This window comes from Mauremys reevesii, linkage group 14 (assembly GCF_016161935.1).
Source record: "Mauremys reevesii isolate NIE-2019 linkage group 14, ASM1616193v1, whole genome shotgun sequence".
Classification (NCBI taxonomy): Eukaryota; Metazoa; Chordata; order Testudines; family Geoemydidae; genus Mauremys; species Mauremys reevesii.
Window position 1 is genome coordinate 27,886,875 of NC_052636.1, and position 19,135 is coordinate 27,906,009.

General features: G+C 48.6%; 1 pseudogene; it reads left to right on the forward strand.

The window, feature by feature from the left end:
• The window catches only part of LOC120381572, a 127,857-nt pseudogene extending 126,038 nt beyond the window's left edge, over nt 1–1,819 (forward strand).
• The last annotated feature ends 17,316 nt before the right edge of the window (nt 1,820–19,135 follow it).

Here is a 19,135-nt window from a genome sequence, read left to right on the forward strand (position 1 = left end):
CTGAATATCGCCATTCTAACAGGGGTCTACCCCTTCCCCCATGCTGTGTCTGTCTTGTGTATTTAGACTGTAAATTCTTCAGAGCATGGGCCATCTACTATTCTGCATTTGTACTGTGCCTAGCACAACAGAGACACACTGTTAGTTGGTCCTTAGGCACTCAGGTAATGCATATGATTAATAATATTAATAATTCTCCTGCCACTTGGAGCCAAGGAAGCTGGTCTTGGGATGTTACTGCTTAAAAATGATCTGAGCTTAAAACCATGGACTATTCTTTGTGACAGGTATCCCACAAATTCCACTGACCTTCCTGGTTTTCTTTGCCTGGCATAGGGTTTCTAAATTCCAAACCTGATGTGGTCTCACAGCTGGAACGAGGGGAAGAGCCGTGGGTCCCGGACCTCCAGGGTTCTGAGAAAGAAGTGCTCCCGAGAGCTGCCTGCAGAGGTGAGGACTTGGTTAAAGCAAGTCAAAAACTGTCCGTGAATACAGGAAACATTTGGGATGCCCTACAAAGACCTTGTGAGCTCTCCAAGTTCAGGATTGTTCCCTGCAGATGTGGAATAATTAGGCAGATGTCACTCATGGCTTCCCACGTATCCTGACTAACAACTGTCAGCAGATCCCTACCTGATCCCACTTTCCCCTGCATGTTCTGGTGAAATGTAGACCAAAACTGATCCCTTCCTCTCTCCTCTGGGGAAAATCAGCTCCTGATAGGTTTGATCTCTCCTGCACATATTTTGGTTTGTTCATCCCTTTTAAAATTCCTGTCTCTGAGATTTCCTTTCTCTCAGGCACAGGGAGTGACCTATGTCTGGATTCTCTCTGTCTCCCATCAGGTGATAGGATGGCGCGTGAGAATGAGATGCAGAAACCCCAGCAGGAAGATGCTGAGCAAGGAGCACCACATGGGACGTTATCAGGAAGACCCAAAGGGAATGTTTCCAGGAGTTGTGCACTCCAAGAAACAGTAAAAGCCTCAGAGACTCAGCAGAGGCCAGAGGAGAACTTCAGTAGCCTCTCAGACCTTATTACACGTGAGAGAATCAACTTGGAAGAGACAAACTACACATGCCATGAGTGCGGGGAAAGCTTCAGTCAGCGCTCACACCTCATCACACATCAGAGAATCCACACAGGGGAGACGCCCTGCACGTGCTCTGAGTGCGGGAAAAGCTTCACTTGGCGCTCACACCTTATCACACATCAGAGAATCCACACAGGGGAGACGCCCTGCACGTGCGCTGAGTGCGGGAAAAGCTTCACTTGGCGCTCAGTCCTTATCAGACATCAGAGAATCCACACAGGGGAGACGCCCTACACGTGCGCTGAGTGCGGGAAAAGCTTCAGTCGGCGCCCAAACCTTATCACACACCAGAGAATCCACATAGGGGAGACGCCCTACACGTGCGCTGAGTGCGGGAAAAGCTTCAGTTGGCGCTCCAGTCTTATCAGACATCAGAGAATCCACACAGGGGAGACGCCCTACACGTGCGCTGAGTGTGGGAAAAGCTTCAGTCGGCGCTCACGCCTTATCAGACATCAGAGAATCCACACAGGAGAGCAGCCTTACACGTGCGCTGAGTGCGGGAAAAGCTTCAGTCAGCGCTCAAACCTTATCACACATCAGAGAATCCACACAGGAGAGACGCCCTACACATGCGCTGAGTGCGGGAAAAGCTTCAATCAGCTCTCAATCCTTATCACACATCAGAGAATCCACACAGGAGAGAAGCCTTACACGTGCGCTGAGTGCGGGAAATACTTCAGTCGGCGCTCAAGCCTTGTCACACATCAGAGAATCCACACATGAGAGACGCTCTACACATGCGCTGAGTGCGGGAAAAGTTTCATTGAGCACTCAGACTTTGTCAGACATCGTAGAATCCACAGTGGAGAGAGACCCTACACATGCTCTGCATTTGGGAAAAGCTTCAATCAGATGTCATTCCCTATTAGAGATCAGAAAATCCAAATCGGAGAGAACTGTAAGAAATGCCTTTATTAGGGCTTCCCAAGGATTTGTTTTAAAAAAAATCAAATTTGCTAATTCCAATATAGTGATCTTTGCACCATCTTCACTGTGGTCTCTCAGCTCTGCCAGATGAGTTGCCTGCTTCTGCCTTTTGCAGCTAACCCTTCTTTGGGGTCAGTCCTGTGATCTTTTCTATCAGCTCCTTTCCTTTTGACTTGTAGGAGCGTGTGTCCCTCCAGCCAGGAATTTCATCAGCTCCAGGTGGGGGAGAGAGGGTTGATGCCAACAAGCTACCCTGAGGCAAAAGTTACCTGTGCCTTACATCCACTAGGACTGTACATGGAATTGGGTGCTCAAGTTAGTGATTTTGGTGTAAAAAGACAATTATAGTTGTAGAGAAGAAGCAGCCCAGGGAGTGAACCTAACAGACAATGATCAAGTTATCTCTCTCCTGCCATCCATCTCCATCCTCTGACAAACAGAGGCTAGGGACACCATTCCTTACCCATCCTGGCTAATAGCCATTAATGGACTTAACCTCCATGAATTTATTGTTATAGTCCTAGCCTTCACAACCTCTTCAGGCAAGGAGTTCCACAAGTTGACTGTGCGCTGTGTGAAGAAGAACTTCCTTTTATTTGTTTTAAACCAGCTGCCTATTAATTTCATTTGGTGGCCCTTAGTTCTTGTATTATGGGAGTAAGTAAATAACTTTTCCTTATCTACTTTCTCCACATCACTCATGATTTTATATACCTCTATCATATTCCCTCTTAGTCTCCTCTTTTCCAAGCTGAAAAGCCCTAGCCTCTTTAATCTCTCCTCATATGGGACCCGTTATAAACCCCTAATCATTTTAATTGCCCTTCTCTGAACCTTTTCTAATGCCAGTATATCTTTTTTGAGATGAGGAGACCACATCTGTACATAGAATTCAAGATGTGGGCATACCATGGAGTTATATAAGGGTAATAATATAGTCAGTCTTATTCTCTATTCCCTTTTTAATAATTCCTAACATCCTGTTTGCTTTTTTGACCGCCTCTGCACACTGCTTGGACATCTTCAGAGAACTATCCACGATGACTCCAAAATCTTTTTCCTGATTTGTTGTAGCTATATTAGTCCCCATCATATTTTATGTATAATTGGAGTTATTTTTTCCAATATGCATTACTTTACATTTATTCACATTAAATTTCATTTTCCATTTTGTTGCCCAATCACTTAGTTTTGTGAGATCTTTTTGAAGTTCTTCACAGTCTGCTTTGGTCTTAACTATCTTGAGCAGTTTAGTATCTTCTGCAAACTTTGCCACCTCACTGTTTACCCCTTTCTCCAAATCATTTATGTATAAGGTGAATAGGATTGGTCCGAGGACTGACCCTTGGGGAACACCACTAGTTACCCCTCTCCATTCTGAGAATTTACCATTAATTCCTACCCTTTGTTCCCTGTCTTTTAACCAGTTCTCAATCCTTGATAGGACCTTCTCTTTTATCCCATGACAACTTAATTTATGTAAGAGCCTTTGGCGAGGGACCTTGTCAAAGGCTTTCTGGAAATCTAAGTACACTATGTCCACTGAATCCCCCTTGTCCACATGTTTGTTGACCCCTTCAAAGAACTCTAATAGATTAGTAAGACATGATTTCCCTTTACGGAAACCGTGTTGACTTTTGCCCAACAATTTATGTTCTTCTATGTGTCTGACAATTTTATTCTTTACTATTGTTTCAACTAATTTGCCCGGTACCGACGTTAGACTTACTGGTCTGTAATTGCCGGGATCACCTCTAGAGCCCTTTTTAAATATTGGCGTTACATTAGCTAACTTCCAGTCATTGGGTACCGAAGTCGATTCAAAGGACAGGTTACAAACCATAGTTAATAGTTCATAACTTCACATTTGAGTTCTTTCAGAACTCTTGGGTGAATGCCATCTGGTCCTGGTGACTTGTTAATGTTGAGTTTATCAATTAATTCCAAAACCTCCTCTAGTGACACTTCAGTCTGTGACAGTTCCTCAGATTTGTCACCTACAATTTGGCAATGTTTATGCTCCTTTCTAGGATTTGACTTCCACTTTTTAAAGGAAGTCTTTTTGTCTCTCAGTGCTTCTTTTACATGGTTGTTAAGCCCCGGTGGGTCTTTTTTAGTTCTTTTACTGTGTTTCTTAAATTGGGGTATACATTTAAGTTGGGCCTCTATTATGGTGTCGTTAAAGTGTCCATGCAGCTTACAGGAATTTCACTTTAGTCACTGTACCTTTTAATTTCTGTTTAACTAACCCCCTCATTTTTGTATAGGGCCTGGTCTACACTAGGCGTTTAAACCGGTTTTAGGAGCGTAAAACCGATTTAACGCCACACCCGTCCACACTAGGAGGCACCTTATATCGATTTTAATGGCTCTTTAAATTGGTTTCTGTACTCCTCCCCGACGAGAGGAGTAGCGCTAATATCAGGATTAACATATCGGAATAGGGTTAGTGTGGCCGCAAATCGACGGTATTGGCCTCCGGGCGGTATCCCACAGTGCACCACTGACCGCTCTGGACAGCATTCTGAACTCGGATGCACTGGCCAGGTAGACAGGAAAAGCCCCGCGAACTTTTGAAATTCATTTCCTGCTTCCCCAGCGTGGAGAGCTCATCAGCACAGGTGACCACGCACAGCTCATCTGAACAGGTAACAATGCAGTCTCCTGAGAATCGAAAAAGAGCCCCAGCATGGACTGCACGGGAGGTACTGGATCTGATCGCTATATGGGGAGAGGATTCAGTGCTAACAGAACTGCGTTCCAAAAGACGAAATGAAAAAGTATTTGAAAGAATTTCTAAGGCTATGACGGATAAAGGCCACAGCAGGGACTCAGTGCAGTGCAGAGTGAAAGTTAAGGAGCTCAGACAAGCCTACCAGAATACCAAAGAAGCAAACGGAAGGTCCGGGGCAGGTCGAAAAACATGCCGCTTCTATGCTGAGCTGCATGCAATTTTAGGGGGCTGCGCCACAACTACCCCACCCCGACCATGGATTCCGAGGTGGGGGTTGTAATCTCTGCCATGTCTGAGGATTATGCGGACGGGGACGATGAAGATGAAGAAGAGGAGGAAGACCTAGCAGAGCACACAGCACTCCGTGAGCCCCAGCAGCCAGGAGCTTTTTCTCACCCTGACGGAATTACCCTCCTCCCAGCCCTCCCAAGCAACTATCCCAGACAATGACGCCATGGAAGGGACCTCTGGTGAGTGTACCTTTGCAAATAGCAAACATTGTTTTTTAAGCAAGCGTTTTTTAATGATTGATTTGCCCTGAGGACTTGGGATGCATTCGCAGACAGTATAGTTACTTAGAAAAGTTTGTTAACATGTCCGGGGATTGAGAGGAAATCCTCCAGGGACATCTCGATGAAGCGCTCCTGTAGGTACTCCAGAAGCCTTTGCAGAAGGTTTCTGGGCAAGGCAGCCTTGTTCCGCCCACCATGGTAGGACACTTTACCACGCCATGCATGTAGCAAGTAATCAGGTATCATTGCATGGCAAAGCATAGCAGCGTATGGTCCCGGTGATTGCTGGCATTCAAGAAGCATCCGTTCTTTATCTCGCTGTGTGATCCTCAGCAAAGTGATATCGTTCAGGATAACCTGGTTAAAAATCAGGAATTTAAGTAAGGGGATGGCCATTTTCCTACTGGGTTCGTGGACTGCAGCAGCTTAAAAAAAAATCCTTTCCTGCACGTAGCCAAGCGGGGAGGAGGAGTGAAACGCCGCTGATCTTTTTTGTGTTGGGCCACCGGCGACCTACCCCAAGCTACCCCCCACGCAGGGGGGGGGGGGGGAAGGGTGTTGATTAGCAGGGAGCTAGCGTGGTATTAGCCATGCATTGGGGGGAGGGGTAAATCACTGCAGAAGCCGAAAGACAGTGGCTTACCATGGCCGCATGCAAGCTGAATTCTGATGCCCGGACCTGTGTCTGTGAGATCTGTAACTCCAGAGCTGCAGGCACTCACTATTAAGATGAAAAATGCGACCTTGTAGGGAAATCACATGTGCTATGTAAGGTGAATAGTGCTGTTCACTGTGAAAGAGTATAACCATTGTTCTGTAAAATGTATCTTTTTAAATATTTCTCTCCCTCATGCAGCTGCAAATCTTTCAAGCGTGCCTCCTCCATCCCAAAGGCTAGCACAGATAAGGCGGAGGAAAAAGAAGACGAGAGATGAAATGTTCTCGGATATTATGGAAGTTACACGCAATGAAAGAGCTCATCTGAATGAGTGGAAGGACGTGGTATCAAATTACAGGAAAGATGCCAGTGAACGTGAGGACAGGAGAGACACCCGAGATGAGAGGTGGTGGCAGGAAGACCGGCAGGAAAATCAGAGGTGGTGGCAGGAAGATCAGCGGTGGCGGGATGCAACTCTGGGGCTGCTGCGTGATCAAACTGACATGCTCCGGCGTCTGGTGGAGCTTCAGGAACGGCAGCAGGATCACAGAGTGCCGCTGCAGCCCCTGTATAACCACCCTCTACCCTCACCATGTTCCATATCCCCCTCACCCAGACGTGTAAGAACGCGTGGGGGGAGGCTCCGTGCACCCGCCAACTCCACCCCCGTGGACAGCCCAACCAGAAGGCTGTCGTTACTGTGAAATTTTTTTAATGGCCTTCTCCATCCTTCCTATCCTCCTCCCAAACCACACCCTTACTTCTCTCCCTGTTTTTATAATGAATTAATAAAGAATTCATGATTTTTAAATGAGAGTGACTTTATTTGCATAAGTAAGCTGTACTCGAAGGGGGAGGGGGAGTTGATTACAGGGAATGAGTCAATCAAGGGGGTTGGGTGTTCATCAACAAACACAGCAGTTACACTGTACCCTGGCCATTGATGAAGCTCGTTTTCAAAGCTTCTCTGATGCGCACCGCTTCCTGGTGTGCTCTTCTAATCTCCCTGGTGTCTGGCTGCGCGTAATCAGCGGCCAGATGATTTGCCTCAGCCTCCCACCCCGCCATAAAGGTCTCCCCCTTACTCTCACAGAGATTGTGGAGAATACAGCAAGCAGCAATAACATAGGGGACATTGGTTTGGCTGAGGTCTGAGCGAGTCAGTAATGTCCGCCAGCGCACCTTTAAACGGCCAAATGCACATTCCACCACCATTCTGCACTTGCTCAGCCTGTAATTGAACAGATCCTGACCACTGTCCAGGCTGCCTGTGTATGGCTTCATGAGCCATGGCATCAAGGGGTAGGCTGGGTCCCCCAGGATAACGACAGGCATTTCAACATCCCCAACTGTTAATTTCTGGTCTGGGAAGTAATTCCCTTGCTGCAGCCGTTTAAACAGAGTAGTGCTTCTGAAAACGCGAGCGTCATGAACCCTCCCTGGCCATCCCACGTGGATGTTTGTGAAACGTCCCTTGTGATCCACCAGTGCTTGCAGCACCATTGAAAAGTACCCCTTCCGGTTTACGTACTGGGTGCCCTGGCGCTCCGGTGCCAAGATAGGGATATGGGTTCCATCTATCGCCCCCCCACCGTTAGGGAATCCCAGTGCAGCAAAGCCATCCACTATGGCCTGCACGTTTCCCAGAGTCACAACCTTTCGTAGCAGCAGCTTAGTGATTGCTTTGGCTACTTGCATCATAGCAGCCCCCACAGTAGATTTTCCAACTCCAAATTGATTCCCGACTGACCGGTAGCTGTCTGGCGTTGCAAGCTTCCACAGGGCTATCGCCACTCGCTTCTCTACTGTGAGGGCTGCTCTCATCTTGGTATTATGGCATTTCAGGGCAGGGGCAAGCAAGTCACAAAGTTCCATGAAAGTGCCCTTACGCATGCGAAAGTTTCGCAGCCACTGGGAATCGTCTCACACCTGCAACACAATGCGGTCCCACCAGTCAGTGCTTGTTTCCCGGGCCCAAAATCGGCGTTCAATGGATAGAATCTGCCCCATTACCATCAGGATCTCCAAAGCGCAGGGGCCCGCGGTTTGAGATAATTCTGTGTCCACGTCCTCATCACTGTCATCGCCGCGCTGCCGTATCCGCCTCTTACTCGCCTCGGTTTGAAGGTCCTGGTTCACCATATACTGCACGAGAGTGCGCGAGGTGTTTAAAACATCCACGATTGCGGTATTGAGCTGAGCAGGGTCCATGCTTGCTGTGCTATGGCGTCTGCACAGTTCACCAAGCAAAAAAGGCGCGAAACGGTTGTCTGCTGCTTTCAGGGAGGGAGCGGTGAGGCTGTACCCAGAACCACCCGTGACAATGATTTTTGCCCCATCAGGCACTGGGATCTCAACCCGGAAATTCCAAGGGGCGGGGGAGGCTGCGGGAACTATGGGATAGCTACGGAATAGCTACCCACAGTGCAATGCTCCAGTAATCGATGCTAGCCTCGGACCGTGGACGCACACCACCGAATTAATGTGTTTAGTGTGGCCGCGCGCACTCGATTTTATACAATCTGTTTTGCTAAACCGGTTTATGTAAAATCGGAATAATCCCGTAGTGTAGACGTACCCTAGTTCTCCTTTTTGAAATCAAATGCCACAGTGTTGGGCTGGTGAGATGTTCTTCCCACCACAGGGATGTTAAATGTTATTATATTATGCCGTTTATTTCGAGCAACTGCAGTTATTCGGGAGAGTACAGACAGGCAGAGTTTCCCCTCCCGAGGTAGGTCTCGGTTAGATAAACAATTAAGGCAAGCATTTATACCTTTGCGACATACAGTAAGGAGCAACAATTGCATTTTGTTTGTACATATTCCTTTCTGATAGCTTACTTCTCTCAGCAATTTCTGCTACAATCTGCATTCTATTCTTATCTAACACAAGGTCGAAAACCAGCGTCTCTTACAGTTCTTTTCTGCTCACCCACGCCCTGCTTGGAAGTCTCCCGTTATTAGCTGTTAGTTAGCCTGGTAAATATCAAGTCCCTGAGAAAACACAGTTATACGAAGCAAAACAAAATCACAAACAGAAATGTCATTGGAAATTCAAAAATTAAAAAGGAAAATGCAATTCCCATCACTTCATTGTATCTGGGCCATTTCTGTATCGAGAGTACCCGCTAAGGGCCCTGTGTGCTTAAGGAAACCTGGAGGAACTCATAGCAGAGCCTGAACATGAAACTCAACTGCTCCCAGGTGCAGTAAAACCCTTTCCTGCTGTGATGTTGATGATTTTATGAAAATATGCTAATGAGTGTGAACATAATGTAACTGGAACATGCTTCATGCAAAAGGTCTCTTGTGCAGTATCATTACAAAGCTTATTATCTACTGTGTGTGTTCAGCCTATTTGTATGAACCGATCTTTCCTGTATCTGAAGCTAGAAATATGAACTATAACTCTGAGGTCCTGTTGTAATGATGCAAAGTGTGGGCCATTAATAGTGGTTTGGACTCCTGATGGCTCCCATTAACCAGGACAATTGACTGGAGATGGCTCTGTCCTGCACCATCTGAGTCAGGCCAGGAACAATGAAGGCTTGGGGTCTCACAGGACATGTGACCATGTCACCTGGTACAGGAATCCATCTTAAACCTGGGGCTTTTCCCCAGGAGAGACAAAAGATTCCTGCCTTGTACCAAAGCTGTATAAGGGGGTGGAACAGAAGAAAGGTGGCTGCAGTCATGAGAAATCCCCTAGCTACCACCTGAGCTGGAACAAGGACTATACCAGGTAAAAAGATTGGGCCCAGACAAGAAATAAGTCTAGTCTGCAAAAGAAGCTTATTGGAAGATCTCTGAGGGTGAGATTTTATCTGTATTGAGTTTCATACTGTATTAGTCTTAGACTTGCATGTTTTTGTTTTATTTTGCTCTATGGAGAATACAAACTCCACAGAGAAGGAAAAGTTAATGCCTTAGAAAAATCTGTGTGTGTTAGAGTGTCTAGGAACCACTCTCCTATAGCTTCTTTTGTCTGATTTCCTTTAGAAAATCTGAAGCAGGGAGCAGAAAACCATTGTCTTTTCTGAGGTGTGAGCTCAGGACCTACTGAGTATGAGACTGACATGCTGCCAACTATGCTAAGAAGGCCCAGGAAAATGTTTAGGCTCAGTGCATATAGGATCCTCCTACAGCAGTGACTGGAGCAGGGAAGGAGCTGGAAGAAGCAGAGAGCTCTGGTGCCCACAGACCTGTCCTGGCATCTTTCTCAGCAGCAAAGAAATCAATTTGCCCTTCCAGTGAACAATCTGCTGGAACTAATGGCAGCACAGGGGGGATGTTTCTAAAGTATGCACCCACCTCTACATTTTAGAACTTACTCTCCTTTTTCTAGTATAGCACTTTCTATATGAACTGGCAAAACAAACTACACAGGTAAGAGAAACAAGGGCTTGAGAGAAAGCTTGAACTCATAACCCCAACAGATGGCCCCTCTGCACTAACCAGTTGCACCCCTAAAGATGTTTTTTAAACACATTTGGGAAGCAGGCAGTTATCAGTCTCTGTGGTTCACACCTTTGCCTGGTAATTGAAAGGCTGCTGGTTCAAACTTAACTCAAGATGTGGCTTTTCAGCGATGAGACTCCAGTACATTTTAACAGGAAGAAAATCTCCTCTATTCTGGCTTTGCCCCATTGGACTCCTTCTGCCCATCTTCTCCCCCTCCCCCAGTCTCTTTCCTTCCCCACTGGGGCCATGCAGAGGAGCCCCAGTCAGTCTCTGTCACAGAGAGTCTGTATCCCATAAAGGGAGGGAGGGGTCTCTCTAAAACACTGATAATGGGGAGGAGAGTGGTGTACGTGGTTAGGGGGAGACAGGATAGAGAACTAACAGTGGGGCACAGAGAAATTCCCCCAGATTGGGGAGATCCCCTGCTGCCCCCCATCAGCCAGCTGTGAGAAGAACAACTGTGGGGGTGGGGGGTCTCCACATGCTGCCCCCGCCCCAACTGCCAACTCTGCCAACTGTGGCAATGGGAGCTGCGGGGGTGGAGTCTGCGGGCAGCAGTGCGCAGAGACGCCCCCGGCCCTCCAGCTTAGGGGCTGCAGGTTGCTTTCGGGAGATGCCCGAGGTAAATTCTGCACCCCTCACCCTCTCCTGCAACCCCTGCCCCAGCCCAGACCCCACACCTGCACCCAAACTCCCTCCAAGAGCCTGCCCCCCACACTGCCTCCTTCACCACAACTCCCTGACTGAGCCCAGACCCTGCACCCAAACTCTCCCAGAGCCCAACCCCTCTCTCTCCCACACCCAAACTCCTTCCCAGAGCCTTACACAGGTGTGTGTGGCAGGTGGGGCAGGACTTGGTCCCATTCTGGGCACCACCAAAAATTATACAAACCTGCCACCCCTGTCCAGCCCAATCTTCTGCTGATGCACCTCAGCCCACACCCATGCAGGGTTTGAAGCTTTCATTGCTTAAATTCCAGGACACGGAGGGATTTCAGCTCCCCTTTGCCCAGAGGGAACCTTCACCCCACTCCTAACCAGGTTCTTGTCCATGGGATCACTGTAGGGGGGCTGGGTCCCTCGGTGTCTTTTCTCTGTCTAGGACAGGCCGGGGTGCAATAACTGGGGGCATCTGAGCACCAAGGACCTTCTGTGGGGCTGCCATTCCCCTTCCCCTTCTGTGGTCCCATCTGCCATTGACTCCAGCCTTTTTTCTATCCATCGTCAGCACCATCTCAAGCCAGCAGCACTCGCCTCAAAAAGACAGAGTCCTGTGGCACCTTACAGACTAACAGACGTATTGGAGCATAAGCTTCCGTGGGTGAATCCCACTTCGTCAGGTGAATGTAGTGGAAATTTGCAGGGGCAGGTATAAATATGCAGGCAGGAATCAGCCTAGAGATAAGGAGGTTAGTTCAATCAGGGAGGATGAGACCCTCTTCTAGCAGTTGAGATGTGATCACCAAGGGAGGAGAAACTGCTTTTGTAGTTGGCAAGCCAGGCACAGAATTCCCACTCCATTCATCTGACGAAGTGGGGATTCACCCATGAAAGCTCATGCGCCAATACGTTTGTTAGTCTAGAAGGCACCACAGGACTCTGTCACCTTTTACAGATCCAGACTAACACAGCCAGCCCTCTGATACTCAAAAAGATAGTGTCCCCTGCTGGGAGTAAATCACTGACCTCTCAACCCTGCCCCTCTGTTTCCTTGCCTCTCAGTCTGTGCAGATGGGACCTTTCCCTCCAGTGCTGGAGGATTCGCCCTTCTAATCTACCATTGTCACAAGCAGCACAGCGGGTGGGAATCTTAAACGTACCGAGGTGACTTAGGGGCAGAACCCCCCCAGACCTTCCATGCAATTGTCACTTGCCCCTCACTGAGCAGGACTGAAACTGATGCAGGGAGACTGGTGGGTCACATCCCCTCTGGGCATGAGCAAAGCAGCAGGGTGAAAAAATGATCATGGAGATAGAACCCAGGGCCTCATATATGCAAAGCATGTGCTCAATCACTGAGCTACATCCCCTAGCAGGTTGTGTTTGCTATGGGTTACACTCAGAGCCCTCCTGTTTCCAGAGCATCCAGTGACCTATAAGCTTCACAAGAAGCCCATTCCCCTCTCTGAGGACCAATCCTGCTCTCCTGGAGGTGACTTGTTCATAGGGTCACTTTTCAGCAGGGCCAGATTCTATGTGTGGGGCAGAGAGAGTGGGTGCCCTGGTCTCAGGGTGCAGAGATACACTCAGCCATCTCCCTGCATTGGGTTGGGGGTGCGGCAATCCCTGCTGCAAGGTCATGGTGGGGATGCTGTGTGCAGCTCAACACCTCACCCTAGTGGCAGAAGTGGTGTGGGGAGCTCCAGCTGTTTCTAGGATCTGCTAGGCATTTCCACCTGCCTGTAAACTCTAGCTTTCCCCAGCACATTCACTGCGGTGCAATTGGGTCACTGTTTCCATGGCTGAACAGCAAAGAATGGCTCCCAGTTTCCCTTCTATCGGCAGCAGGATTAGCCTGTGTCAGTGGTTAATGAGGTGGATCTAGTTGTAGATTGTTATTCATTCCCCACCTTGACAATTCACACAGGCCCTTTCCCAGGCAGATTCCCAGCACCTCAGTGATCCTGGTAGCAGGGTTGGGTCCTGAGATTTTCAGGGTTCTTTTCCCCTCCACCTGGAGTGAACTCAGCTTTTTCCCCATCCCAGACAATCCATGAAATAGCAGCAGCATAAAGAAAGAGGGGAGGGAACATCTCACGGCCAGGGCTGGATGTGCCCAGAGCCCCCTGCTTGTCCATTGTTTCCATGGAATTTGGCCCCCTGCTTTGCACAAGGGACAGAGAAAGATCTTGCTGTTCCTGTGTCTGTGCAAAGAAAATTGTGCTTCTGTACGAAAGAGAGGCGGGAAATGGCCCCATGATGGGGCAATAGCCTCAGGGTTAAGAGCAAAGGACAATGATGGGAAGGTTCACAATTGACTCATACAAAGGTGCAGGTTTGGCAGTTACACTGGGAAATTCAGGCTCAGGTTGGCCACCCCGGTCTAGGTGTAGAAGTCACAACATTTAAACTTGAAAGAGGGGCCAATTTCCCCATCATTTCACACCTTTACACCCAAACACGATGACTTTCTGAATGAACCCTCCTCGTTCAGCCAGAAGATCTTGGGGTGGATGTAGGAGTCACTGGGTAAAATTCTCTGGTCTCTGTTCTGAATCAGGTCAGAGCAGAGGTACCTAGTGATCTAGTCTGGCTGTAAAATCTATAGATCAACACCATTAATATGAAATTAATCCTCAGAAACGGCTGTTCCCCAGCAAAGGGCTCTCCAGGGAAGGGGGCTGTTGAGGAAGGAAAGAAGAAAGATGTCCTCTCCCTGGAGGAACTGGGCTCTGCGCTTTTGACACAAAGGAGGGGAAGGAAATGGTCACACGATGGCAGCAGAATCTAAGAAATGAAACACAATAGGCTTATGTCCATACTGCAATGTAACACCCAGGGCCGCCCCATACCAGCTCAGGCTCCCGGGGCTTGGGCTGTGGGTGGTAAATTTGCAGTGTAGACATCTCGGCTCAGGCTCAATACCGGGCTCTGAGACCCCATAAGGCTGGGAGGGAGTTAAAAAAAAAAAGGTAGAACGGCAGTGGAGTATTACCCTGGTCTCAATGGCATTTCTCCATCGGTCTGTCTGCTTTGGGGCAGGGACAATAACACGTCCTGCTGCTTTTGTTATTTCAAAGGGCGGTTTAGGATTTTCATTCTCACACATGATGCACGAAGCAGGACTCAACCCTCAGGTGCAAACTAAACGAGCTGCCCACAGATTCTGGCAGCCACAATGAGCATTTGGTGTGAGAGCTCAGACCTGACCCTGTCCCAGAGGGATGGGGTCATCTGTGAGGGGACTGGACCACTGACCTATCAGCTCCTAACTCCCAAACTTTCAGTAACTCTATCCTCAGTGCCTGTGAGTGTAATTTAAACCATCAAAAGAGTCATAGTGGACTAGACCATAGTCTGGACTTCGGGTCTGGAAAAGAGCTGGCACAATCCATAGACCAGGTTGTTATATAAAATGCACATGGATTTTAACCCTTCACATACAGTAATGGGAAAGTTCTTGGTTCAGGCTTGTAGCAGTGATGGAATAAACTGCAGGTTCAAATCAAGTCTCTGGAGTACATCCCCCACTGGGATGGGTCATTCAGTCCTTTGTCTAGAGCTTCAGTTTGTAGCAAAGTCCCTCCAGAGGTATGAAGCAGGACTGAAGACAAGATGGAGATGAGGCATCAGCCTTTTCTAGTCTCTTGCCATGTGGTCTTTGCTTTCTTTGTGCCAAGGACACTCTATCCAGCACGTGGCATAGAAAAACCTTAGAGTTCGTCCATAGGCAGGTCCCTGCAGACCTTGCTGAGTCACAAGGCGTATCTGCCTTCTCTCAGTGGGTCGATTGTGTAGCTGATGGTTCTTAATGGGCCATCAAGCAGGCTAGGCAGAACTGACACCAACTTATCTGGGGTGTTCCCCAGAAGCAGAGCACAAGTTTGAAATATGGACAGAACAGAGCCAATACTTATAACATCAACTACAAAAATGATACACATCTAGAGATGGCATCATTATAATCAGCCAATCAGAACCTCTCCATAGACCCCTTACACGACAACCTTTCTACAATATTGTCTGCAAATATAGAACAACAGTCGCAATGGTGATCTATACAGTTACAGATTATGTCAGTAATGTCACAGGAGGTGACATGGCATCAGTGAGACTGATACTGGAATACTGCCTCCAGTTTTGGTGTCCTCATTTGAAAAAGATGTTGTGAAACTGGAGCTGGGGCAGCAAAGAGCCACCAAATGTCCTGAGGGCTGGAGAAAAATACCTTCTAGTGAGCTATTGAAAGAGCTCAACCTGTCCAGCTTATCAAAAGAAGATTGAAAGGTGATTTCACTGAAGTGTTGAAGTGTATTAATGGAGGTAAAAGATTGGGTATTAAAGGGCTCTTGAATCTAGCAGAGAAAGGCCTAACAAGACCCAATGGCTGGAAGGTGAAAAGAGACAAATTCATATTACAACAAAGGCACAAATATTCAACAGCGAGGATGATTGACCACAGGAACAATCTACCAAGGAAAGTGGTGGATTCACCATCTCCTGATGTCATTTCATGAAGACTAGATGCCTTTCTGGAATGTGTTTGCCCCCAAAGTAGCTCTTGTGTCATACAGGAGGCCTGTGATATGCAGGGGGTCAGATTAGATGCTCTAATGGTCTCTTCTGGCCATAAAGTCGACTAATTTCTGAAAAACTGAGTGTAGCATTGGGAGCAGCGTCTGATGTTTCCCTGTCTAGCCGGCTTGCTGCCTAGAACAAACGCTCCTTGAGTGGGGTGATCCACAGGGAGTAGCTCAAACCTGCAAAGTGCCTGGCCAGGGGCAGGACATTAGCACAGCAAGGGAGGGGTGTGGCAGTGACATCACAAAGGCCTTTTGCAGGATCTCAGACTATTGGTCCAAGGTGGTGGGGAGGTGGTGACCTCACAGAGAGATGCTGACATCAGCCAGGCAGGCCAGGGGCGAGGGGCCAGGGAAACCTCAGAGACACCTGTGGCTTTGTTTCAGCAAGTCTCCTTCTCCAGGTCTCTCTCTGAGGACTGAGAGAGTATTCGGGTTCATGGACGTGAGCGCCAGGAGGAACCTCTTTTGAGTTTTCTCCTTCCCTTTTAGTGATTTTACTAGAAAACAGCCATCCCTGTTTAGAAGGTAAGAGCCTCCTGGAGGTTTGAAACCTGTTCAGTCTGATCCATCTGGTGAGAGTTGAATTCTAGGCATGGAAAACACGAGCTTAAGGAGGCAGAATTTTATTGCACACCTGGGATTTTGTCCCTTGGAATCACTGGGGACATTAGGGTTTGTCCTTTTTGTTTCACCTTCGCCTCCCTCCCTCCCTCCTTCCTTTCTCTTCGTCTCTTGCTTCTTTTGTTCTTTCTCCTGTTCACCTCCCAGGAGGGAGGGGTGTGTGTGTGTGTGTGTGTGTGTGTGTGTATTGCGGGGGAGTGCTCTGCAGCTCCCACTGTGGGAGGTCCACCCAAAACTGGGGGACTGAAATAGTGCTCGGGCAGTGATCCCCACCAGTGACCTGGGCCATCCTTTGGGCTCTCTGGTGAGAACCCTCAGCCTCAGTCTCTACCCTGATTGGCTGAGCAGGGGGTTATTGACAGGGAGGAGACTCAGGTCCTTGTTTTCTTTTAAGACCAAGGAAATAAGTCAGAACCAGTTCTGTGTTTGATGAATTTTGCTGCTTCTCTGCGTTAATGGTCTCTGAGCAGTTCATGATTCTCCTCTCTAACATTGCCGTTCTCCTCAAATACTTGCATAATAATTCCTGTGCACTGTTGTTGGTCTGGAGCTCATCTGAGGACATTTTATTGAGGTCATTCAATGTCTGAAATTCAAGATCCAATGGTTAGTTTGAAAATCAGGGCTCTTGGGTCCTATTCCCAACTCTGCCATTGACTGGCCGTGTGACCTAAGACAAGTCAATTCTCCTTTCTCAGACGTAGCTTCTCCCTCTTTCAAGTAGGGATAATAATGATCTGCTCCTACCTAGCTCAACACACTCACTCTTCCCCAACACACACACTCCCCCAACACACACACAAACAGTCTCTACCCCGCCATGCACACTGCAGTTGAAAAGCAGCTGGTAATCTAGTAAGATGCCCGTGGAACGGTGGGATAGAGAAACCTGCATCATGTGATGCTGTACCAGCCTGGGAGGCATTGCAAACCCTTCCCAAAACACCCTGCAGCCAGTTGCACAGTGGGATAGTTACCCACAGTGCACTGCTCTCTCTTGCCATCCAAGAACTGCTAGCATGGATGTGCTCTGGTGACACAAGGGGCATAGGGAGGACATTCAATAGCTGTTTTAACTAAACACTTTAACTAAAGCAGCAATGCTGGGGGGTTGGTGACTTCTTTGTTTCCTCACCCTGGAGTAAACTCAGCTTTTTATTCCATTCTTGATGCTTCATGGAATAACAACAGATGACCGAAGAAAGACGTGGACAGGGTGGGTCTCAGGGGAGGGGCAGAGAGGTTCGAGCGGTGGGCAGAGCAGGTCTCGGAGGTGGAGGCAGTGGGCAGGGCAGGTCTCAGGGGAGAGGCAGAGAGGTGTGGGTGGTGGGCAGGGTGGGTTGCAGGGACGGGTCAGGGAGGTGGCGGCTGGTGGGCAGACCTTGTGGTAGGGGGTGGAGAGACACGAGCAGCAGGCAGGAAGGCCTTGGGGGAGGAGAGGAGCGAGCGAAAGGTGGATCAGCCATCCTCAGCCAAAGAGGAAGAGAGGTGGGTGGGAAGTGGCCAAACAGGAGCAAGGGGGGAGCACAGGGGGGTCCTCAGAGACAGGAGAAGGGGGAGGGCAGTGCCATGGTCTGGGCACCAATGGGCCCCCCACTTCTAGGGAGCTTCCAGTGCTCACACCCAGCCTCCCCAAATGCAAGAGCCATGGGACACCTATTCTCTTCATCTTCACTAACCAAGCCCCTCCCCCAAGCTATGCTGATGGGAGAAGCCCTCCTGTTGGCACAGCGCTATCTGCACCGGGGTTAGGCTGATATAACTGCATTGCTTAGGGAGGTAAATTTTTCACACCCCTGAGTAATGTAGTTACACCAATCTAATTTTGTAGTGTAGACCTGTCCAAAGAACCTTGGGAGTAAAACTTCACCTGCTCCTCTGCTTTACTGAATCCAAACACCAGCAAAGCTTGTCAGGCCCAGATGGAGGTTGGCAGAGAGTCAGGTGTGTGCAGACATAATGTCTTCAGCAGCTGTAGGCACCATGGCTTAGCTGGCTAAAACCACTGTTTTGTATACAGGAGATCCTGGGTTCAAGTTCCAGTGGTACCTTACCGAGTTGCTTTTGGGGCACCTGTTATTGGCTACTGTCAGAAGACAAGATTCAGAGCTAGATTTACCGTCGGTCTAGCCTAGTGTGGTTTTTCTTATGGTTTAAATTACACTCACAGGCACTGAGGATAGAGTTACTGAAAGTTTGGGAGTTAGGAGCTGATAGGTCAGTGGTCCAGTCCCCTCTCAGACGACCTCCTCCCTCTGGGACAGGGCAGGTCTGAGCTCTCTCACCAAATGCTCACTGTGGCTGCCAGAATCTGTGGGCAGTTCGTTTAGATTATGCCGAGGGTTGAGTCCTGTTTTGTGTACCGTGTCTGAGAATGAAAATCCTAACCTGCCCTTTGAAATAACAAAAGCAGCAGGACGTGTTTCTGTCCCTGCCCCAGAGCAGACAGACCAATGGAGAAATGCCGTGAGTCCAGGGTAATACTCCCCTGTGGTTTTACCATTTCCACTTGCTAAACCCCCTCCCAACCTTCTGGGCTCCTGGAGCAGGGGACTGAGCCTGAGCCGAGACACGGACACTGCAACTTTACAGCCCAAGCCGCATGACCCTGATTAACGTGACACGGGCCAGTCGTGGGTGTTTCATTGCACTGGAGACGTAGCCTAATGTTATGTCTGCACTGCGATTAACACATCCATGGCACCTGTCGCAAAGCCCGGGTCAGCTGACTCAGGGTTATGGGGCTTGGGCTGCAAGAGTATAAAATTACAATGCAGACAGATGGGCTTGAGCCCAGTCTCTGAGACCCCACGAGGGGTGAGGGTTTCCGAACCCAGGCTTCAGTGTGAACACAAATCTCTGCACCACAGTTTTTAGCCTC